This window comes from Plectropomus leopardus, chromosome 20 (assembly GCF_026936395.1).
Source record: "Plectropomus leopardus strain MGB_pleo_1.0 chromosome 20, ASM2693639v1, whole genome shotgun sequence".
Classification (NCBI taxonomy): Eukaryota; Metazoa; Chordata; class Actinopteri; order Perciformes; family Serranidae; genus Plectropomus; species Plectropomus leopardus.
In genome coordinates, this window is record NC_142195.1 from 22104630 (window position 1) to 22119457 (window position 14828).

General features: G+C 39.7%; 1 protein-coding gene across 2 annotated transcripts in view; it reads left to right on the top strand.

The window, feature by feature from the left end:
- Positions 1 to 3334: 3334 nt before the first annotated feature.
- phf24 (PHD finger protein 24) overlaps positions 3335 to 14828 on the top strand; it is a 35098-nt gene continuing 23604 nt past the window's right edge. The window contains exon 1 of one of the 2 annotated variants that reach the window (XM_088071101.1): positions 3335 to 3925. The gene's annotated coding sequence lies outside the window, so the exon portion shown is untranslated. The remainder of the gene's footprint in view (positions 3926 to 14828) is intronic. The other variant, XM_042509480.2, reaches the window with a different exon arrangement.

A 14828-nucleotide genomic window follows, 5' to 3' on the forward strand; every position in this document is an offset into this window, starting at 1 on the left:
TAAACAAAAGTATCCTTGTGCCATGCGTTATATGTACTGGCCTGCCTTTTGGCCGGTTGAAGTGACTTCCTGAACTCTTTGCTGGAAGAGACATATAGTCTTATTTTGTGAGCTTTAGATGTGTTGGTGTTGGCAGATTTTTTTTTTTAACCTTTGGACTCAGGAAGGCTTTTTCCCATGTTTCCAATCTTCTGTGCTAAACTAGGCTAATTATGTCCTGGCTATTGGATCGGATACTATTTGAAGCTCTGATTATTGACAACATCAAAGTAGCATACAGTGGAGCATTCTGGTGCTTCGGTCCGACCATCATGCGAACACGTCAGTATTTGACAACCTGGGAACGAGACTCATCTATTAGCTAAAAGTTGCATATGTTGCTTTAAACTGACTCCAAAATACACTGATACTGATGAATGTTGTACCTCGGCCTTAAATTATTGTAAATAATTAGGCGGGAGGTTAATAACATGACAGTTACAGAATACGGGCTCATTTATCTAATTGGTGCTCTTGCAGTGAACTGGTGGTCCATTTAAGCTGCAGAAATTTCCCACCTCTCCCTTTGCCTTGTCAATGCCACTGCTGCCCTGCATTAGTATTGCATGCACTTCCAACCCCACCTCCACCCCAGCATCCGCCTGCAGGCTGCAGCTATAAGGGGAAGATATTTTATCATCACTTCCCAATAAATCATGTAAACATATCTGCGGGAGAGCAATGAGGCCAGAGTCTTGGGACCAAATATATGTTCTGCTGCAATATTGTAATAAACATTTCAAACATGAGATGTCTGTGTGAACGAATGCTTTCCACCAAATGCATAATAAAAAAGGATGGGAAATGGAAACTTGTCAACCCCCAAAAAATATTTTTCAAGTCATCAAATATCTCCAAAAGCTATATTAAAGCTTTTTTTTCACCACAGAATAGTGTGGTTGAACTTACTACAGAATATACTGCTGATGGCTGTTATACATTAACCTTAAAGAACTGTATAATTAACATTCAGGTGGGAGGTTAATAATGTGACAGCTACTGATTCAGGGGTCATTTCTCTAATTGCTGCTCTTGCAGTAAAAATTCGTTCACCACTGGAACAAGTGACAAAATAAAGAAAAGTGCAATTACTGCTCACTTGAACAGACCAATCAGGTGCCATCAGATCCACTGTTCTCAACCCACAGGGAAGGTTATTCAATGCTGAAAAGGCAGTGATTGCAGTGTTCAAGAATCCAACTCCAAATCCATGGGAATGCCATTATGGTAAGAATGCAACTGGACTGTGAATGGACTGCTAATAGTGACTGACTGTCCCACTGAGACCATTACAACTATTCTGAAAGGGGAACTGAGGCTACTGCTATTTGCTTTCCCAGCCTAATTCTTCTTTTAAATACGTTCCAAGCTTGGCTTTGCCTCCGCCACTTGTCTTCATTTAGATCCCATTTCTGCAAAAAGTAAAAATAAAAGTTTTAATCGTGAGCTTTAACACTTTTTTCGCCCTGCTCTTAACCCTTTGAAATCTGGAGTGACATCACTTTTCTTGTGCTGCTTCTTAACACCTTTCGCAAGTATTTAAACCTTTGAACCCAAAGCAAATTGGTTTGATATCTTCAAAAGAAAATCGGAAAAAAGGCAACGAGCAGCTTGGTAATAATTGTTTCACAAAGTGCAAGAAAAAGTCGTAGATTCAGAAAATTATTTTGAAAAACTAGGTGTGACTGTTTGCTTTTTGCCTTTTTTTGCATTGCTTCATTTGTTTGCTATATTTCTTTTAGTTGTTTTCATCCAGATATGTATTCATTATTTTCTTATCATATGTTATGTGTATAAGGTATTGGTAATTTCGGGCTCATTGCAACCCATAAGTTTTGTCATGATATTTGCCATTAGTGTGATTTTTAATAATTTTTGGGTAATTTCTTCATTTATTACTCATTGCCCTCTTCCCATCTTTTTGACAGAAATTAGGCCAAATTGCTCTGGTCTCTAAGGGTTGCATACTTAGATTCATTTTTTTTCACGTCAACTTCCACTTGCAAAAAAAAAAAAAAATCAAAACAGAAAGGACATGAGACACACATTCAGATTGTCAGATCTGTAATGTATCTTTTAATGTGTTACGCTCATCAACAAGAAGTCAGTAGTAGCCTAACACAATCTAGCCGACATGGAAAGAAAATCCATGTTCCATTTGTTTTGTAAAGCGTAGAGGTGACTACACGGCAAAAAGTGTCACAGTCAGGGAGGTGAGGGGTCAGGTTTCCCTGGTGACATACCATAGCTGGCCATTTCTTCCTCTTCCCTTCAAGACCAATGGGTCAGTGTGCACTTACATCTTCATCAATAATGCATGGCCTTCCATTTGAACCAGCAGGCTGTGGAACAACACAGTGGAACATGGTGCATACCAGTTGTTCATACATTAACCATACACCCTGCTGTAGACCCTGGAGAGCCTCTTTTAATGATGCTGACTCAGCTCTTTATGTTTGTGAGTTCTCACACCACGTATACACCTAAATTTTCTGTGCTTGGAGATTTAAATATTATGTGCAAATAGTAACACATTTATGCTTTGATATACTGTGTGGATATCTTGATTGTATTGAAAAATGCTGATGTATATGGATTTCAATTTTATCTACTCTCCCTGGGGAGGATTATTTATTATATTTGCACAAAGGTGTCACTGCATGTAAAACTCCATGTAGAACTGATGCTAGAAGGAACCAAGAGTGTTGCAAAGCGTAAGCAAGGTTATTTTTTCTGTTGTCTGTTAATGACAGAAAAAAAATTTAATTATTACTGATCTGAAAAATAATATTGCATGCAAATATATATATATATATATATATATATATATATATATATATATATATATATATATATATATATATATATATATATATTTGATTTTGGGGTGAACTGTCTCTTTAAGTGGAGGTTGTTTTGGGATAATTGCAAAAACCAAATACAAGCGGAAACACTCCATTAATTATGTTAAAAGATTTGAGAGCCACATAAATTGCTGTTTAATCCCCAAATTAAAGTGGTTATAAATCTGAATTTTTATGGCAGATTTTTAAAAATCTTACTAAAGCTCTCCTCTCAGAATCACAGCAGTACATTTAATCTGCACTGTGCAGATGCAGCTCTGCATGCATAAGATGCCTCTATGTCACACTAATGCTAAATTCTGACTCCAGGCTCCTCTTGCTGTGAAACATACCCCCCCCCCCATTATGGTAAAAAAAAATGACTCAAATGGAATTCAAAAATCGCCCAGTCTCCTAATGACTCCCTTTACGCTTTAGATGTCTATGAGATGTAATTGGCTGCTGAGGAAGCATCTTTTCTAACGTCATTATTTTGGGAACTGCGGGGTCCTGGTGGTCCTGTCCAATCAACACGCTCCAAGTTCGAGCCCACAAGTTGTTAACCTAAAACGATCACGACCAGGGCTCTCGGGAGGGGGAGGGGGCTGCAAAAATGATGGTTATAAATCCGTGATTGAACTTCAGTGGCCGCCTGTGAGTCTGCACCAAGGTCTTCTCCTCCTGCCTCCAACTGCCAGCGAGCTGCGCGTCTCCTCAGATGCCGAGGGAGTAGCTCAGAGAAAGGAGGGGAAAGGAAGAGAAAAAAGGAAAAAGATTTCAGCACCGGAGCTGTCCGCGGCTCTTGGAAGAACTCTCTATCGCTGCCAGAAGCTGCTTCCGATTGTAAATTTTCCTCTGTGGGACTGTGAGAGGGGGGAAGGAATAATAAACTGCCGTGCCATCATCTCTCTGCGGGGCTTCCGACAGGCGAGTAAGGGCGCACATACTTCATTTGAGCAAAGTCTTGCCATGCTGGACGGCCGGGCGTGAGCCAGAAAGGATACACATAAAGTCGAGGTGAACACAAGATTCGACTCTTTACGGTGAGTCCACACACGCATCTCTCCCTGCGCTGCTTTTTAAAGGGTTACATAACAAACTGAAAACTGCCATGCGGGACGCTATGCTGGTCTAGATTTTGTTGTTGTTGAGGTTGCAAACACAGGACGGGACTAGGTGGGTTTGCTGGAAAGCCTCATTACAGATGCTTGCATGGGATGAATATGTAGGTCAGCATCCACATGGGTGTGGATACGCGTCATGGTTGTTATCAAACTACGAGAGTTCACACGGCTGCTGCTTTTGTTTTCTTATTCCGTTTGTAGCAGTGCAATGCATGAAAATTTTAAAAAAATAATAATAATTTGGAATCAAAAGACACAAATGGCAGAGTTCTAGGAGTATTTGGTGCATGTACATCATTGGGAGAGTAAAGCACCAGGCTGCTGTTTTTCTTCTATGACCTTATACAGGAAGTTATACCAATGAGAGACTCAACTAATGGCATGGCTGGATAATTCTCTGCAGCACACAGACTTTGCCTCGTCCCCAGCCGCTCTGTACACTTTTCCAAAGCACTGTCCTACAAGGAAGTGCTGCTGTCCATTAAGGTCTCCATCAGTCTTTGCATACAACCCTATTGTTGTTATCTCCCAGCCCACACAGGTCCACAAACAAGCCAGTTTCGGTGTTAACCTTGGAGTGAGTCCTGCTCCTCAGTCTGTGACAGATCCCTCCAGCCCCGAGCTGCTTCACTGCCGCCTGCACGGTGGTTATTGTCAGACTCTCTCAGAGCATTTTTCGGTTGGCACAGCCTCTCTGCCTGGCAGTGCCTGAATGCCAACATGATGTCTCCAGTCTAACGATGCATTGAGATTTAAATTCCTCCTCCATTCAGAGACTTTTTTGGTTGGTTCACTAACTGAATTTCAACCCTATTCATATGCATTTGTTGAGCACTGAGCATTTTTTGGAAAAGGTTGTTGTGCTCAGGTACTAGGAGTTTCATGCATGCAGCAGTGGTTTTCTTCCACAAGCGATAGGGCTGACCAGCGAGCATCAAGAGCCATACTTACAACCACACTTAAGCCCTTGTATTTGATTTATTTAGCTGTGTGTGTGTTGAAGTGCACGTCCATCTGCATGTTTTAAATGGCTGTTAATGATTCCACTCACTCGCTATTACAGCGATCAGGGTGAACTCGTTAGTGTAATTAGTTCCAGGTCTTTGCTTGCCTGGTCCGTGGGTGAGATCTTCGGCTAAAGGGGGGATTCATTCCCATGAAAAGGCATGCTTTGTGGTACTTCCATTCAAAAAATCCACCCCCCCTCCTCCCCTGAAACAAGGAATGAAAAGGAGGGCTGGTTGGGATTCTAATCAGCACATAACAGTGACATCCAACAGCTTTGGGAAGAGACTCATACAGTGAGAGGAACACACATAACATGGGAGGAAAGCCAGATACAGATTAGCATCCTTTTCAAGTTATTATGATGTAAAATGAACATTAACGGAACAGTGTGTTTGACAAATGTAGCTTGTAAACGAGGGCTTTTAAGATTGTTGTCTAGTGGGGTACAAAGAATGAAAAATTGCAGATTAAAATGATTGTATTTGCTGTATTGTTTGTCATGTAGAGCACTGGTTCCTATCCTAACCTGGCCACTTAATAGGTCCCAAAGTTAGACTTTGTTGGAATTCAAGTTTTCTTTAATGTATAATCACCTAAAAATGAGAACAATTATGTTTTTGTTTCCTTAGAATGAGCTGTTTATATCTACAAAGGGAACAGGTCCTTGTCCAAGGAGTCCTCCACCTTTTTACAGTAGCCCAGAATGCATTAACCAAACATTGGCTCTAGATGGGGTCATTCCTGTTTTGGCACTGACCACCTTAGTTAGCAGCCCCTCTGCAGCAAGCCAGACAGCATTGGAGAAACACTGATTTGTAACATAAAAATATATTAGTTTGTGTTTTTACAAGTTTAAATCACCGTATCCATCTGTTTTGAAGATGAGACCTCTGCAGTTAATTCGGCTCCCAGTAAAAATCTCATGAATGTCTTGATCTTAAGTTATCAGACAAGAAAGATGATCACACATCGGCAGGTGCTGTGCTAACAGTTAGCAGCCCCTCTGTTTTAATAACCTGGTCCATTTGTTTCGGGGACGAATAGACCTATGCAGATAATTCAGCTCCTGGTTGAAACCTCCTGAACAATGAGGGAATTTTAACCAGGAGTCCATGCTTGACACATGGGAGAAGTTTCAGCTGGTTGAAATGTGTAATCATCACCGCCAGATGCCACTAAATTCCACACTTGTCCTTTAAGATCACAAAAAAATTCTATTTCGTATTTCTTCTTGACTTTTCTTCTAGTGAAGCACTGAATACGTCTACCTCTCCATGACCCTGAAAATAAAACCTGAGAATGAAAAAAAAAAACTCTGGTTGAACTCCCAACAACACATATTCACACTTAACCTGTGATGAATGATTGCAAAATTGCTTGGTTTTAAGGGGCCACGAGCCAAAACGCTGGAAACCACTCATGCTGCTGGAGTGCTGTGCTGGTTCAGATGACTCAAAATAAGTCGTGTCTCCTAAAATACTTATTTTAAGGCTGTTTTGCCAAATACGTTACAGATATGTTCAGATGTATGGATTGTTAGACAACACACCTCAATTCTGTTTTCTCTGTAGGTCATGTGCAATTATAAGATCCACATTTAAAGGTGAAGCTACATGAACTAAATTGTTGAATGCGGCTTTCTGTCACGTAGTCACTGTGACCTTGATCTTAAAGCAGTATTCTTTCTGGCACCTGGCAAGCCAAATGCACCACATATATAAGTAATTCTAACTGAAGGAAAAATCTGTTTCCGCAAAAGAATTGGCAGAGCGAGCAACTGTTGACACTTACATCTGGTGGTAGTGACTACTTTCCGCAGACTAATGAATGGCTGTTATATGAGCTCCTGTAGATCTCAATAACATCCCCATGGTGACACTTGGGCAGCAGAGGACTGAATACTAATACAGACCTTAAGGTGTCCCTATTGGCCTCTAATACACTGCTGCTTACAGGAGAAGATGGAAAGATTCATTTCCTGTTTAAGCATAATATATTCATCTCTTTTCACCAGTCTGTGTGACAAAAATAGATCCAGCAACATGATTTATTGAGATGCATAACACAAAATGACAATCACAAAATGAGTTCAGGTGAAACTTCACATAGCAATGATGGAGCAGCAGTCCAGTGTGTTGGATGTTATTGTTGTTGTGAACCAATACAGCCGGAACAAGTGTGTTTTGCCCGACATGGTCTGGTAGTGTTAAATTAATGAGTGAGGTGTACATGGGCTACAAAAGGATTACTCAGAGGAGCAGAAAAAAATCTGAAGGATTTGAAAAGCACTTTGGTGCCACCTCCCTCTGAAATCATCAATATTTAATTAAATCAAGATGCTCCAGAGAGCTTCATCATCTGAGAGCTCGTCACACTCAACTGCTGACATGAATCAAGAGTCTGAATATATATTGAACCTAAAATGTTTCTTGGAGTCATGCGCAGAAAAATAAAGTGTCAGAGAAAATGGGATACAAAAGGAAGGATTCACTTCTCCATTTTAAGAATATGGATGAATATCCGAGATCGTGTCACTTGAGACACACGAATGAGTGAAGTGCTGCTATACTTCACCATCTTGAGAATACTCTGTCGCAGTGCAGCTTGACAGAATAACATTTCCTCTGCCATATATGTCAGGTTCTGCCCCAAGGAGTGGCCCTGTTTTCCTCCGCTTCGTCCAGATCTTTTTTTATCCAGGGGCATTTAAATCATTCAGAGGGGTCCGGGAAGGAGAGCAAAGCAGCAGAGGCAGCTGCTCCTGCAGGAGTCTAGTGAACGTCAAGCCTGAGGGAGATTTATCCCATCCTCCTCAGCTTCTATTGCCCTCAAATGTAATATGAGGGGTGACTTTGGGTGACTGCTGAGTCTTGGTGATATCGCTTTTTTGATTTATTTGGCCCTTGAAGAAGAAGTTGCCATTCATCACAACTTGTGTCTGATTTTTTGTAGTTTCAGTCATCATTTCTATCAAGTATGATACCATTGTGCACACTAAAGTAATTGCTATATTGGAGATGTGGCAAAATCCCTTTAAGGAAGTGTAAGTGAGGAAAAAAGAACTCTGAACAAAACCAAATTATTTAATTATTTTTGTATTTCCTGTCAGCATGCTAGTGGCTGACATTATGAATGGGGATTGCCTATTGTTTTGACAGTCCAATATTCCACATCTCTGTTAGTCCAAAACATGTCCCATTGGACTGAAACCCCCTTTTTTTTGGACAAAAACAAATGCTCACTGGGACATCTGAGCAAGGTCACCTTTTTCAGAAAATACACACTTTTTGCAGTCAGACAGCCCAATAAAAATATTCATATTATTCATATCTGGAAACCATGAATATGCTTAATTTGTCAGCGACACTGCGGTTAGTGTGTGATTAGCTTTAGGCACAAAAGCCATGGTTAGGAAAAGATCAAGTATGGTCTTAAAGCACTCATGTTTGGTGGCAGAAAAAGTTGCTCTAAAAGCAGGGACAGGTCAGTGAAAAACACTTGTGTTTTCAAAGAAATGGGAATTTAGAGCAATAGGTGATTGTTTTGTGGATAATGGGCTGTTGGAGAAATGGGTGTTAAGTCCAATGGAACATCAGGGTGAAGGTTTGCCTATTCTAACAACTTTTACAGCTGCTGGATAAAAAAAGTCAAACTAAGGCAAGAATGAGACAGGAGCTCCTTTCATTGTATTGGAAGCTCCAGGTAACTTAAACTGTGCAGGATTTCAGTCTAACAGAGATCTTCCTCAGGCAGAATCAAACCACCATCACAAATCAGAGCAGGCAATATGTAGTCACAGACACATTCATCTCCCAGGTGATTGTGATCTGCTTGATTGAGAGTTCATTCATTGTCAGGTTGAAACAATCAGTCCGGACCAATCAGAGCAGAGCTGGCTGATGCTCTCTGACATTCCCACATGAGGGACAGAACAAGCCTCCATGAAAAAAGGAACCAGAAACAGCAAAAACAAATGAAATGAAATCAGATCAAGTGTATGTATATAGCACATTTAAAAAGAACCGCAGTTGACTGAAGTGCTGTACAAATAAAAGTGAATGGCACACAAATAGATAAATTTTAAACAGGCATAACAACAACAACAACAACAAAGAGGTATTAGAAATTACAAAGCATTATTTTGTGGACACAAATATAGGACAAAATAAGACTGGTAAGATCAATTACATTATGGAAAAAGATGATAAAATATTAAAAACCACCAGGGAGAACATTTTCTTGAGAGCAAAAAGCTTTGGAGCAGTTATTGAAAAGCCACAATCTCCCTTACCCACCGGTCTTAATCTTGGGACAACTACAAGACATTCCTCTAAAGATCAAAGTGGCTTATTACTGAAATCTATATTGTTATAAGACATCTCAAACTATGCATATAAATCTATAATTGTACTGAATGTTTACAATATAGAATTGTACAACTATTTCAAGCTACAGTTTGCCTTTAACTGTGTTTTCCTAATAACTTTGGATATGTGTTTCAAAGCTATATGATCATCAAACTGCTTGTGTTTCTAGTCCCTTCAGGCATATTTCAGCCCGTTCTCACTGCAAACTCATTAAATAGTGATGCTCTGTCAATGCTTTCAGCATACAAGTTGATGCCAAAAGCCACCTTCCGTATCCAACCGGACCTCAATGTGCATTCGTTGCTATCACGGTAACGGGCTGCATCATCCCACCATAATGTCATCCCACCATGATGTCATCACTGACAGAGCAGCACCATGTGATGAGTTGGGATGAGAATGTGCTGCATAATTTTAGTGTTTAAAGATTTCAGCAATTACGATGTTAATAGGCTTTAGGGATTGGAATGATAGCCAAAACTACAAAAATAAGATCGTGATAGTTTTCTTGACACAGGTTTATGTATCTTTTTTGTAGACACTCACTAGAGTGCTGTCATGGATGAAAAACAAACACATCAGCTATCTCTTTTGTGAGCATGGAGCGCATGCAAGCATTAAGCTGCACAAATGTTGCTGTCAGTCATGTAGGAAGAAGGGTTGAGCAGTTTGACAGGATTGTGGTCAAAGGCTTTAGGATCGCAGACTTGCAAAGCAACCAAGAAGCAGGTTACTCGCGCTATCTAATAAACTCAGGTATCAAAGCCAAGGACTGACCCATTTGTGTCAGAATCAAGGGAGAGAAAAAAACACACGGCCCTTATTTAAAATTCATAAGTTAACCTAAAAGTGACAAGGTCCTTCGTGTGCACAGATATTTCCTCATCACTACTGACTCTACTAACAGCTTTGTCTGAAAAATGCTAATTTATGAGAAGTACTTAATTTTCATCCTGTCTGCATCCTCCTTCTGGCATCATGCAATTCTTCTGTATGTACACGAGTGTTTATGTCCATTAAAAATTGTTATGGATTTGTTTTTTGTTTATTATGCAGCAAAAAGAAAAAAAAAAAAAAATAAGACACCATTATTCCCTATCTGCTTTTTGTTGTTGTTTGTACATATTTTTTGTTCTATAGTGGAGGAATGAGTATGTGACTTTTGATTGCTTGATTTTTCAAAAGATTACAAAAACATATTTGGGCTATTTACTGCTGATATTGATTTGATGGAGTGTACAAAGGCCTTGGGGCTTGTAATAGCTCTTAGTTTATTATTATTGTTTCTCATTTTCCTCCCAGTGTTTACGAAGCCTTTTCTGGCTATTAAAGAACAATTTGTTTATTGTTGATTATCTCATTTAAAATGGCACGGTCCATTATCTGCACTGCACAGTAATTGAGGATCAAGCTGTGGTGGTGGCATCTAACCAATATATCAACCATACCATTATTTTAAGCTTTGTCTTCAAGCATGCAAAAGCTTTCAAACATGATTTTTTTTATTTTTTTATACGGTTCATGTGAAAGAGGCGGCAGTTCACAAGTTGGCATCTCTGGCATCTAAAGGCTGTTGCTGTCTCATGTCTATGCCAGCGCTGTTCCGAGCCAGAGTGGGAAGGTCACTTCAGTGGATAATTAAGTCCCTATAATAATCAGTCTGCCATCCTGTTGCAGTCACTACATAGCCTGTATTTATACAATGCATCTGTTTGGATGCTTCTGCTCAGAGATGTTTATACATTCAAGTGTTTTCGACAACCACTTGAATATCAATGAATTGCCATGAAATACTGCACAGACATTCATGGTTCCTATAGAGGTGGTGATATTCAGACTTTATCTTTAGCACCACAATGGGGTTGATATTTGTGTTTATGAGTAAAATGCCGCAACCTCTGTCGGACTGTCATGGACCTTGCAGAAACCTACTTTACTCAATAGTTTGCACAATAGATTCCCAGCCTTTTTGGCTTTTCTTGCGATTAATTTGTGATTAGTGCCTACTTGTGATCCTTTGACATGTTAAGAGGTAAAACTAAAAGCAAATCAGCAAATGTTTTAGAAAAATCAGAAAAAAATACAGATATTACATGGGCAGGAGGTGGTTTTGCTGGTTCTCTCCTATCAGCCTGACCTTACTCAAAGGGCGTCAAAAGCATGGCCTGTGCAGTGGCCCTTGGTGTCAGATATAGATGCAAAACACACCCTTTAGCATCTGCATGAGACTTGGCTTTCAGATAACTTCAGAATCAGAATCAGAATCGGAATCAGAGCAACAGACATAATATAAAAGTGCAAAAGTCCTCCTAGGGCAGCCAGGAGAACAGGTGGATTGGTCCACCAAGTACAGGACTTAGGTACAGGAGGCTGGTGTTCATGTCCAGTGTGAAACTAAAAGTCAAGTTATCTTGTGACTTGAGTCATTAGTCATGAGTCGACTGTTGTGTGTAGCTTGCTGTTTCTATCAAAAAGAAGAAGTTTAAAGTATTTGGAAAGAGATTCTTTCCAGAAGATTATTCTATTGGAGGTGGATCCATTTGGATTCTGTTACTGTGAATTATATTGTAAATAGACATTATGATAAAGCATCCTTTTATTTCCTCTTTTCCCTCTTATCCCAAAACTAATCTAAACTACACCTGCATTAAAATAATGGAGCAGATCCTTTCAGCCTAGGCTTATCTACGCTAAACCCACTGAGCTGATTGTCACTCCTGCAGTAAGGATAACAGCCTATCTAGTATTCCACAGGCCTGCATATGTGTCTTTTTAATCATTGTATATTCACAGCATGCTGCTGTCATTTATTAGACTGCAGGAGGGCTTTGTAACTCGGAACACTGACCTTTTAAATGAAGTGGTTGTCCTTGAGGATGATAGTCAGCCCCAGTTTTTCTACAGATCAGAGCAAAGCTGCACAGTTAGTACATGGGTGTTTTAAAATAACAATGGCAACTTGGCCCTGGTTCCCTTGTCAAAAGGCCTATGGGGTTTTTCCATTGGATTTTGGATGATTCTCACAGGTTTTGTTCAGCAAGACAATTTACACAAATAAACATCACTTTCAGGATTTTTGGAACCTAAATGTAATCGCCTGAAGTTAAAAGCTATTGTTAGGCAATGAACTACTACTACACTATGATCGCATTGCCACTGCGTTGTTCAGCGTGGCTTGATGTGATAGTCTCATTTAGCCACTTGTTAGCAACTGCATATTTAAAAACACCTGAGAGTTTCAAAGTTTGCAAGTGTGTTATGTACTGACATATTTTATGTTGTAAAAAACAAAATGTGTGAAAATCTCTTAAAATAGTGTTTACCACAGATCTTATTTCAGACATCTAAGCACAAAACACATTCAGAAAACCCCCTGACTTTAAGACAAAGGAACCGGAGGTGCTGAAATTCATTTCCAGGTTTTAGGACTCATTACTGGAGTTCTCTAACTGTACTTGCCTAAGCCTAACTTACCTAACTCGTTAAGTACATAATGTCATTTGTGGGGCACTTATTTGTGAGATATCACAAAAACCACTATGAGAAAAAGATTGCTGTGCTACTTCTTATGCTTCTTCTTCTGTGACTTGACCTTTGACCTCCCTTAGAGAGAGAGACACCAGCCAAAATAGATATTCAGCGCAGTAATCATTGAAGTATCACTTTACCTCTGTTTTGTCTGCATGAAAGCAAACCAAAGTAGAACAGAGAAACAGAGACACTTTTGGTTCTTTTGAACAGTAACAACATATCATGTCAGTGTTTGTATCCTAGATGTCTTTTTTGGATCATTTAAATGCATGAAACCAGAGACAGTGAAGCCTGTGTCGAAGTCTACAAATAAGTGCTGTACCTGCTACAGTCTATGAAGTGCCTAGAGTCCACCAGCAGCTTGAGAACATGAGGCCTGGAAGGCTATTAGAGTGTTAGCCTGGGAGGAAGACAGAGAATGACTCCAATTTCACCTCAGATAAATGCGATTGAATTTCACTCAAGCACTTATGTGGAGCGTTGATGGATGGGATTGCATTTGAGAGCAAATACACATGTCCCATAAGTACCATGTAATCAACTTGAATCCACAACAGGCGCCTTTTTTTCAATAATGGAATTCATGGTTGTGTCTCACTTAAGTGGAAATGAGAACTAAGTCAGTGTCTGCATTTTTTTTTACTTTATTGCACTGTTTACAGCATCTTGATATGTTCAGGAATTATGCAATGATGTGAAAATATTTGGGACAGTGTTCCCTACAATTCCAGATTTAGCAGTTTTTGCAGATTTCTGCATGACAACATGTCATGGCATATAGCTTATTGTATACAAATGCCTTGAATTCATAAGCCTTACTCTTTTATTGCCAAAATCAAACTAGAATTGTGAAAAACAAACAGTCTTTTTGTTTCAGATGAAAGCTCAGCAGTCTAAAGGCATTCACTTTAATAACCAGCAAAAACTCATTGAAAACCTGCAGAGAGAGAGAAGTTAATTTTCTCCTTGGGGATCAATAAAGTTGATCTTATCTTATCCTTTCTCATCTCAACTCACTTCATTCTGCGAACAGTCGGAATTGAGGAGAAGTGATGTTAGATATTGACGGTTGGCTGAACTCTGTAGGTTGATGCTGTGTATGTATTCCCACGTGGGACCATTAAAAAGAAGCACATATGTCATATGCACACACACCAAAGGTTAACTTTCTAGGTATTCTCTGAATGATGGGTAAAATCTGGCCTCTTGACATAGTTGTGGAAGTTAAGTAACCAATCAGAAAGCAGGGGATGTTTCTTGCACAGACTGAAGAGGAAGACCTTTGGTTGGAAGGTCAACACCTGCATGAATCCCTGACCAGTTTAGAAAATTAGGTTGGAGACATTGAATGGAAAAACACCTCAGTCGGCATAAAATCAAAGCCCCCCTTGAGTATTTATTGCTGTGAGACATTGTTGGAAGAGAAAAGCATGTGCGTAAGCATCAGCTGAAAATCTGTCCATGGTCAACAGTTTTCAAGAACTCTTCACAGTTTGCATGATGAGTTGTGGAGAGCCGCAGACACATTAGAGCAAAGTATAGATTTCTGCATCAATGTGTTCAGTATCTCTTACTGAAAATGGTATGAAAAGGAACATTTGTTTGCAAGGCAACATAGTCACGCTTGCTTATGTTTTCTCAAACATCTGTTGCCATTGCAGGGGCCCTGTTTGGGATTTGGAATCTCATTTGTGGTGTATATAAAAATGTGCAATGTAGTGTTCTTTCAGTGTGCTGTGAGGCGTGGGACCTACTTTCTTAGTTTACACCTTAGTATTCATCACTTGAATCATGCAAGCAAAACCTAATCTGAGTCAATATCTACATTTTAGTGTGGAGTGAACAGTGAAATACTAGCAGTGAGTCACAGAAATGTGGGAAAAGGAGCAGCTGGGCAGGGTTTATTAGTAATAAGG